This window comes from Cupressus sempervirens, chromosome 10, assembly GCF_028749045.1.
Source record: "Cupressus sempervirens isolate cs-2001-9-10 chromosome 10, ASM2874904v1, whole genome shotgun sequence".
In the NCBI taxonomy this organism is placed as follows: domain Eukaryota; kingdom Viridiplantae; phylum Streptophyta; class Pinopsida; order Cupressales; family Cupressaceae; genus Cupressus; species Cupressus sempervirens.
In genome coordinates, this window is record NC_143127.1 from 590004656 (window position 1) to 590015071 (window position 10416).

Genomic DNA, 10416 nt, shown 5'->3' on the forward strand with positions numbered 1-10416 from the left:
GACCAAGATCCGAAACTCTAGAATTCTATTCTCTCTGACATACTCAACATGCCTGCCAAATCTCGTCGCATGACGACATTAGGGTCAAAACATATCGACCACCAAATTTACCTCCTTAAAATTTCTTGCAGAGAAACATGTTAGAAAATTGAAAAGTACGTTTGGTTTGAGCTCCAAAGACTAGGCAAACGAGCACATGAGTTAATGAAAACTGGGGAACTGATGGATTGTCATGAGGAGAGTATGATTATACGATTTGGGCTCATGACGAATCACAGGGAAAATTTGGCGAGGGAGAAAATTTGGCTACTTGGATTTGCAGGATAGAGGACATCAGTAAAATATTATTTTTTATGAATGGAATGACCCTAGTAAAGTGTGAAGAAGGATTCGTCAAGTTCTAAAAACTGGTACACCTGTAGTATTTTCAATGGACAATACATGGGAACAAACCATTTAGTCCTACAAATAACAGATACAAAGATATGACACCTCGAACATGGGTACTGATAACTCTACACTTTTTGACATCAATAAAAAGTTAGAAATTCCTTTTGGAATCGCGTTCAAAAACATATCAAACGGATTCACCATAAGCTGAAACTTGAAACATAAAAAGTCTCTGACGTTTACAATACAACGCAATAGGAATTTCAAGATTCGGGTCAACTAGGTCAAAACTACAACATGTCAAATAGGGCTTCCTAGAATTATGTGCAAAGTGCAAAATCATGAAAATAGTAACTGACCAACTTTGAGGGATTCAAAACCTAGTGAAACGGACTCAAAATGACTCAAAATCTGAAACATAGGTTCTCAGGTATGGATATTAGACATTCCCAAAGTGGCGAGTCATGACACAATCATGGGTGCAAGATATTTAGGTGCAAACATGGCCTCTTGTCGTTGTTTGACACTTAGGGTAAAATGCAAATTTGAAATGCACTCAAAATAGGACTTTGCCAAATAACTCAGAATGATGTTTTAACTTCATGGAACTGGTGGACATGCTAGATGGAGGGTGTTAGAAACATTGAACACCATGTAGGCCTCACACTAACAACCGGGTACAATCTCATCCAAAGGGCATTTATGGGGCTTGATTTGACTCAAAATTTGAAATGGGGCTAAAAATGAAGCATGCAATTTTTCGTCCCAACGGGATCCACATGTCTAATTGTAACCTATGGGAAATGTTATAGTGGTGGAGTAATACTTTGTTCGACAAGATCAATTGTGATGAGGATATTCTCCTAGGTTTGTTCAACAAGATCAACCAAGAATATCAATTGTTAAGATATCTTCCTCCTAACCTTCTTTTTCAATGATTTCTTCTGCTTAATCTCTTGCCTCAAGAATTATCCCATTTATTTCTTCATTAGAGATGAAAATTCCCTTAAAATATTATTTCTCTTTCTTTTTTTCTTCCTATAAGGGATCCAAAGTAATATGTATGCCGATTACAAAGAGATTTGGTTGTTGTACAATAGTGGAAAATTGATTTACATTCTTTAATTCCTCTGGTGGATTCATTGTTTTCTCTCTAATAGAATTTCCTTTGGGTTTAGGTGTAGGAGCACTCTTGTAATCAATCTTATTAAGTATCTCTTCTATTGTCTTCTTTATTTCCTCAAAGAATATTGTCTTCTTTATTTCCTCAAATTCTTTGAAATTCATCGCATGCACATTGTTTAGGTTTTCAAGGTATTTGAATTCATCCTTAAAAGATCTATCATCATTGGTTATCATGCCCAAATCTTCCCAAATGCCATAATTTCCTACTACCTCATACTTACAATGTATGTAAGCCTCAATATCTTCTCTATGCAAGACTATGTTGGGGGTTTCTGAAACACTCCCATAGGGTCATATTCCTTTGACTTAAAGGGACATTTCTTAGACTAGCACCTTGGTCTTACATTCACATCATAAATTTTATGTTTGTTCACAATTAAAAAGCTCAATTCAACTTCTAATACTTTCAAAAAGATATCACAATGTAGGTAAATACCTTTCAATGATGTCAAAGTAAGGTTTGCCCCAAATTTCTTGAAATATTTGCTAAAATTGTCTATTCACCTTCTGCACTCCTATTAGCTCTAGCAACTCAAATGATGAAGATAATCAATTTTAGTTGTTAAATCCTTGCAAAATTTGAGTTTCATAAATTTGTTACCTATCAAATTGATAAAAAAGATGATATAGAGGTAGAACATGCTCCAACTCATGGTGATCACTCATACCATCATATAAACATCTATGGAAAGAGATATTGTATCTCTTAAATTTGATATTCCTCAAGCTAAGCTCACATAGCTTAACTCTGCAAATGCAAGGTCTCAATATCTTATGATGAAGTACCCACCTCTAAGGCTATTATAACTAATTAGGTTGATGAGGAGGGTTCAGTGCTAGGCACTAATTGTCCCTTGGCTATTGTGACATTTTGTTCCTATTCTTTCCATACCATTCCATTTCCATTGTTACTTTCCTTCACAAATATTTTATTTATGTTCTCATAGCTAGTTTGATTAACATTGTTGTTCCTTCTTCCATTATAATTGGTCCTTTTGATGTTAGTTATTCTCATATTGTTTACAAATCTATCAAATCTTCAATATCTAATTATATGCCCTAGATTATTACACATACAACAAGTAACAACTAAATTTCCATATCTTGGTCCATTATGATTCACTTATAAATTGTAATCTCTAGCAATGTGTCCAAAGTTTTTGCATTTATAACATGTAACTCCATTATATATAACATTATTCATTCCCAAAGGTCTTCTTCCATTAACATTTGTTCTTTCATTTATTTTTTTATTTTTTCTCTAATAAGATCTAGCTTTGCACTCATGTGATTTATGTACATAGAGCCAACAATTGAAACAATAACCAAAAAATACTTAGTATCAATGTTACCTTTGCAATATTTCTTCATGTGTCCATACTTGTTGCATGCAAAATAGCTTCCCTTGAACTTCTTTATTTGTTCTCTAGTATCTTTATTTTGAGTAGTTGTCTGAATAGGATATCGTATAGCTTTTTATTCTGCATCTTTAGAACATTCACCATCATGATACCCAATTTTAGTCATGTCTCCTTTAGGATTTTGTTGCATCAATTGCTCGTTAAGTTTATTGCTAATTGAGTAAATCTTTTGAAGACGTAACTTTGTTTGGACAACCCACCCTTGACAATATTAGTGTATTTCTCAAGTTCTTGATATTTAGTCTTTAAATCTTCAAATTCTGATTTCACCTTTCCAAGCCGATTGTTCAATCCTTTGTGTTCATTCGTCTTTCTTTTCAAATCTACTTCAAGTTTCTCTCTTTGTCACCTTCCTTCAATCTATTTGGTCATCTAAAGTGATGCCATCTCAAGTTCATACTTAAGGGCCCGTTTGGTATCTGAGATTAGAATGAAATTGGCATTCAAAATTCTAAAAAAATTATAATCCATTGTTTGGGTCTGCACAATTAAAATTGGAATTGGGAAAAAGTAGAATCCGGTATCCCCATTTGACCCCCAAAACAAGAATTCCAAATTCCTTCAAAATACTTGTTATTTGGAATTCCCATTTTTTGAAAATGAGGATTTCAACTAAAGTAAAATCTAATTGAGTTTGACATTCGTATGCCCATTTGGGGGCACCTATATTAAATTTAATCTTTTTAAATGGGGGAAAAATATTTCGCTATTACTTGCTCATATGTTTGTCATGTCTGGAGTTGCTCACATAGATCACTACCTTCATATATATCCTCCATAATTTTTGTTGTTTGAATTTTTTTGACTAGTTGTTACCAACAAAGGCACCCAATACATATCTGCATTTTATTTGTCATAATGTTTCTAATGTTTCTTAATCCCCGTCTGCTGAATCTGGTGCTTATGTTTCATTAGGCTTTGTCAACAATCTGACGTGGTCTATAAAGATGTGGATTTCTGCCATAACTTTCACCATTTTACCCATCTATTTCAACACCTGACTCCATCATGGCTAGTATCTGTTATTGCTACTGGAGTGAAGCAAATTTTTTAATAATATCGGGCCTTCACTAATTAGTATTGTTGTTGTGTATGCTCATTCACTTTTTAACTCATACAATTATTTTGGCTAGTATTCCAATTCCACAGCGTGCAACCAAATGGAGGAAATCGGTATTCTTTCAATGAATTCTTGGTCAACCAAACAGTCCCAAATTGAGTTCCCTAATCATAATTTGGATTCCAAATTCCAAAATCCCAAAGCTAGCATTTTGAATGCCAATGCTTAATTTATATTGTAGCAACCAAACGGGCCCTAAGTAACTAATTCTCCTAGGTTTTTTCAATCAAATTTGATTCATCATCTAATTTAGGTTCTTTGATATGTTCAACAAGCTCTTTCCTCTATATCCTTGAAATATCAATCTAATCTTTGAATTTCTTAATTTAGTCATGTGCATCCTTAAGATTCATTTTTAATTTTTCTTTCTCTTCATTTGCCTTGTCCAAATCTTCAAATGGTGTATCAAAGTTGCTTTGTAAACTACTTGCATCCATCATGATCATCCTCAATGTGTAAGACTTCTTTCAAGAACCAAAGCTCTAATACCATTTTTTAGGATCAAGCAATACTCAATGAGGGAGGTGAATTAGTATTGCAAGACTTTTACACCAATCAATAACTTTGAAACTTAGCCATAAATATCCACATATAACAATGCAAGAAAGTAAACAATAAAGCAATAAAGAACTCATAAAACCATGATTTGTTTTCAAGGAAACCCTTGCCAAGGAAAAACCCTGGTGGGGATGGTACCCACAATTATGTATTAATCATAAAATACTCTATTAGGAGTTTTGACTATATTACATACATTTAGTACATTATTCCTTGTTAGAGGTCTCAACCATGTTACAAAACTTTTACACCAACTAATAACTTTGAAGCTTAACCATAGACATCCACATATAGAAATTCAAGAAAGTAAACCATAAAGCAATAAAGAACTCATAAAAGCATGATTTATTATTAAGGAAACACTTTCCAAGGGAAAACCCCGGTGGGGATGGTACCCACAACTATGCACTAATAAAAAAGTACTCTATTAGGAGTTTTGACCCTATTGCATACATTTAGTACATTAGTCCTTGTTAGAAGTCTCAACCCTATTAGGAGTTGTATTACAATAGAAAATCTCACTACTTAATGAGGACTAACTATCCAATTACAAACATAGTATAGACCATACCAAAAATGACTATACTGACATTGTAATGCTTGATTAGTTTGCAATGTAGCTCACATATGATCTATTCTAGTATCAAGGTTCACATATAACCATAGAAACGTCATCACATAACTTAAGTCCATGCTCACATCCAAAATCTATTTTCCCTTATACTTTTATCAATTATTTTCCCATTTGACTTAGGAAAATGTATTCACAAAACGTGTGATACAATCTCCAAAAATAATTATTACGAAATATTGTCCAAGGGTTAACATATATGATGTCATCTCCACAATGCTACATAATTGAATTGGTGAAGCATGTGTCAAACAAAATCTAACCATAGACAAACATAACTAAAACATATACAAACCTTATTTATCATTTCCCAAAATTGTGGCCATATTTGATTAATAAAATGTGTTTTCTCATCAACACTCTTAGACTTTATTGTGTCTTCCTACATAATACATAGGCATTTTTAATGTGGACATTACCAAAAGTGATCATTAGATCGAAAAATCATACCAAGTGGTTTTTCCATGCCTTCAATGTTGCTCACATGCCAACACTTGATTGTCTTAGTTTCTTCTCCCCTCCTTTCACCTTTTGTAGCGAAGTTGATTTAATTTTCTCCTTTAACTCTTATGGCTTGAATGTTTGTCCATCTATCATCTCTACAAAGGCAATTTCTTATTTCTCCTTACGGTCTACCATATACTATAACTAGAGTGGAAATGTCATTCTAGCATACTATTCCCACACAAATGTTATTGGAGAGAATTCAATTTAGGTTTCCAACATTAGAATCAAGAGGTTCAACTAATTCACCACAATTTCATTGACAAATGCTTGTATTATATGTTAATCTATATCTATTGCACCAAAAAAACATGACACACAATGGTAATACGAATTAGATAGAAATCACATGTTGGCCTTTACAAAACCTATTTATAATTTACAATTTTTGAAACAAAGCAAGTATTAGACAAGATAATTTTTTGTGACTATAAACGATATTCTAATAATAAATGTTGGTTTTGTATAAAGTAAAACCAATACTTACATATAACTAATGTAATTAGCGTATATATATCTTGAATATATCTACTTAAAAGATGAGAGATATTAATCTCGTAGTGCTTATTTTTCCTCACTAACAATTTTGGTATCTACATGTCTTTAAGATTATATATATTTATTACATTCATACTAGCATTAAAAATTAGATAGATAAATTAAATGTGATTAATTGTGTTATTATATTATTTAATTTAATCAATTTTGATTCTATAGCTTACTTATACTAATTTTATAAAATTTCTATGTTACATAAACGAATAGATATTACCTATGCTAGTTTTTAATATTTTATACTAAGAAAAAATCAATCTAATTTATGTAAAATTTTATTTATGAATTATAATTAAAAATATTATGTTGAATATTATTCATGAATTATAAGTTTTTCTAACCACCATATAGCATGTCTTAATTTTATTTTACTTTGTTAGCTATAAAAGTAAAATAATATATAGACACTTGTAATAATGAAAAATTTAATAAAAATGGTACTTTTTTGAACTAAATATGTATTTCAGTAAACATAATAGTAAATATAATTATTGAACTATTTATGTACTTGAAGTAAATAAAATATTAAGTAAAACCATTGAAATAATTTGTTTTCATTGAACCTTTTGTAACTTTTAAAATAGTTATGTACGTAACAAATGCATAGCTATGTGGACAATCTCCAACCATATGGACCTTTCTTCGTGTACTTCTCTACTTTAATCTTTGGCTAATGATGTATAACTTCCTTAACACATTATCTATTGTGTTGACATTTTTTCAAACAAATTTTCACCACTTGCTCCCCCTTGTGGTAGCTATCCTAGTGATGGCATCACTTGGATAGCTATCCAATAGCATAGGAAAAATAGTTCTCTAGCCTCTCATTTTCCTCCCAAGTTGTGGGTGAGTTTTTCTACCCACTCTTGAGGTGGGCAATTAGTTGTTTTGCTATTGTATCACTTATGGTATTTCCTTGTAATAGCTAGCACCTTACTATCAAATTGTGTTGATCTCTATCAACACCTACGAGTCATGGTTGTGTAAGGGAAAACACCTTTGTTATTTGGTTGGTTTAACAAAAAAAATATGCTCACATCTACGCAAATTTATTATTGTGTTAATTGCCTTAATTTTTTTTGTATTTATAGTAATATTAGTTTATTTTTAGATGATTAGGAAATGGTGTATGATGTAGTTTATAACATGTAAGTAGTATGAGATGAAAGAATTATTATTTAAAGATATTCGACCATTAATTATGGGCATTTAGTGTTGCCAAGAAAATATTATGTCTAGCTATGGGGCCATGGGCTTGACCATTATTCTGGAAACAATTCACAATTTCTAGCTTTCAATTGTTTTATCTAATTAAGGCATGATATAAAGTTTTTATAGTTGACTTTGTAGATACTATTATGTTGTTGGATTGTTGCCAAATTTAGGAAATAGGTGGATTGTATTGATGTAATTACAGTGTTGAGATTAATATAAGTTTGGAACTTTTTAGCATTCAAGTTTTCTTTTGCAAGAGTGACACTATACATATTTAGTCTCCTTTAATGATTTCTCATATATATGCTTCTCCATGTTACATTTAAATTTAACAGTTTGTTACATATTAATGTAATTTAAACTCTATTTTGTTGATGTTAATATTGGTTTAGCATTTTAGTAGATTCATGTGGTTGAAATTTTGAAAAATTATCTTGCCAAAGATTGAGAAATTAAATGGTTAAGGTCAAGAATTGTGACCATTGAAACTTAAGGTCCTTTGGAGGACATAGATCTCTAGAGACTCATGATAGACAAAGATAATCTTGTTAGCGTATTGGATGAAGATGAGAAGAAATTTAACGAAAAATACACAAAATGTAAGGTGCTTTTTTCGATTCATTCTTTTGACAATTTTTGAAGAAAATACCATGCACGGTTTTTGAAGAACAATACGTGAAATATATAAAACCAAGAGTTTTGAAAACTAGATTATGTTTTAAAATATGTAATCATTAAACATGAAGGAGAATAAAATAAAAGTCTAATGACATTTAGTTTGATGAGGATGACTAATGGGTTTTTTTTTCCTTTTCTCTTTATTTGGATCAAAGAAAAATCATTGTTGCAATTAGTGAGCTATTATTGTAGAGCATAAGATGGTAGTTTTTCATTAGTAATTTTCTTAGAAGAGAAATGAAGGGAAAATACATTGATAAAAGTTTCAAGAATGCACTACATGTTGGAGTTAGGCCAAATAAAAAATGTCATAAGAATAAAGAGGATTTAAAAATTATTAAAATCTATAAGAATTTCTTTGATGCAATGAAACAATTCACCTAAGGCAATATACCAAGATCTAGAAGCCCAATTAGTAACACGAGAAATAAAATTCTATTAAACTGCAATAGATACAACATTTTTTAATAAGTAATTGAACTCAATTGATATATAATGTAGAAGTGTATTCTTATTTAGGCAAGGCAATAAGAGTCCATGATAAGGAGAAGGTAAGAACCTACACAATGTGGAGTGATATATCCAACAAAGGCATATCATCCTCCACTATATAATAAGTATGTACAACATGTGGAGGAAGATAATGTGATAAATGCACTAAAGGTGGACCTCACACATAGAGTGGAATGTGATAACAACTATTACCAGCTAAAGTGGAATTCATCCTACACCATGTGCAAGTATAGGTGCAAACTCTTGGCTGTCTCAATCACATGCTACTATGCAATGCCTTATCCTAAATAAGCTTAAGTAAAGTATAATTATGAATATTTAATTACAACAACAAAATCTAAGTGGAGTTTTAAATTTTGAAGAGAAAAATAAAATGTTAGAATTATAAAAAAATAAGTTGATTTGAAGAATGAATGTAGAAATACGAAAATAACAATGGTTTCTTTACTATACAAATGTTTCGATGATGGTAATTATTATTTATTTATATTAATAGTGATTCTTAGTGATGACTTATACTTGATTCATTCCAGTTAAACATTCCATGACTCTTCACAATGAATAATCTATTAACTAGAGGGTGTATGACTGTAGTGAGGTGCTCCTTGGTCATAATAATGCACACAATATTGGTGGCAAATGAATGATAGATATGATTTTTAATGTTGGGAGAACATTTTTTTTACAAAACTTTTATGTATATCTTATAACTCATACGTATTTAATTATATTTTTGAAAGATAAATAATATTGTTGTGTATGTCATTTTTAACAAGAATGCTTGCAAATGGCTAAATGAAAATTTGTGCCAGCTAAGGGAACTTCCTTGATTCTATGTTTGAGCTAGAAGCATTTACATATTCTAACTATGTTTATGTAAATGGATTTTATTTACGTATATTGTTAGTTTAAAAATGAATGCACATTAGTGAAAATATATTGAAATATTTTATTAATAAAACTATGGTAGAGTGTTCATCTCATTATTTTGGTAACTTTTTTTGTTAAGCATTTAAGTAAACAAAGAGTTTATTCTCTTGCTAGAAATATTAGAGAAAATATTATTCTCAAAGGTATTCATAGTGGCATATTGGTTATGTGTAGATGTTCTATTTGCCTATTTATCACTTTAGTGTTTCATTTATTGATGAGCTTTATAAATTTATTTACATTTTCTTTTGAAATATACTAATGAACTCTCTAAAAAACTATAAAGTTCTTGTTGAGAAATAGTCGAATAGGAAGATAAAGATCTTAGGACTAGATATTTAAGGTCAACATTTTTCTAATAAATTTGATGATTTATTAGACATGCATGTAGTATGCAACAAAAAAATATCTAATATATATGATAATAAGACATAGTTGTACCAAAGATGAGCCAAATATTATTAGAGCTAGAAGTATGTTAAGTAATCCTTAGTTGGAATAGTGATTTTTGTTGAGGTTGTAAATATTATTTATTATTTGGTGAACATTTATCCTTGCTACACTCTAAGTGATAGTACATTATATGAGTTGTTCACAAATAAGAAAATTGATGTTTCAGATATTGGAATTTTTGGCTGACACCAAAGTTCACATTCTTGATAAAAATTATTTGTATTGGATTGTAAGACTCGAAGTATTTTCTCTTTTGATATGAA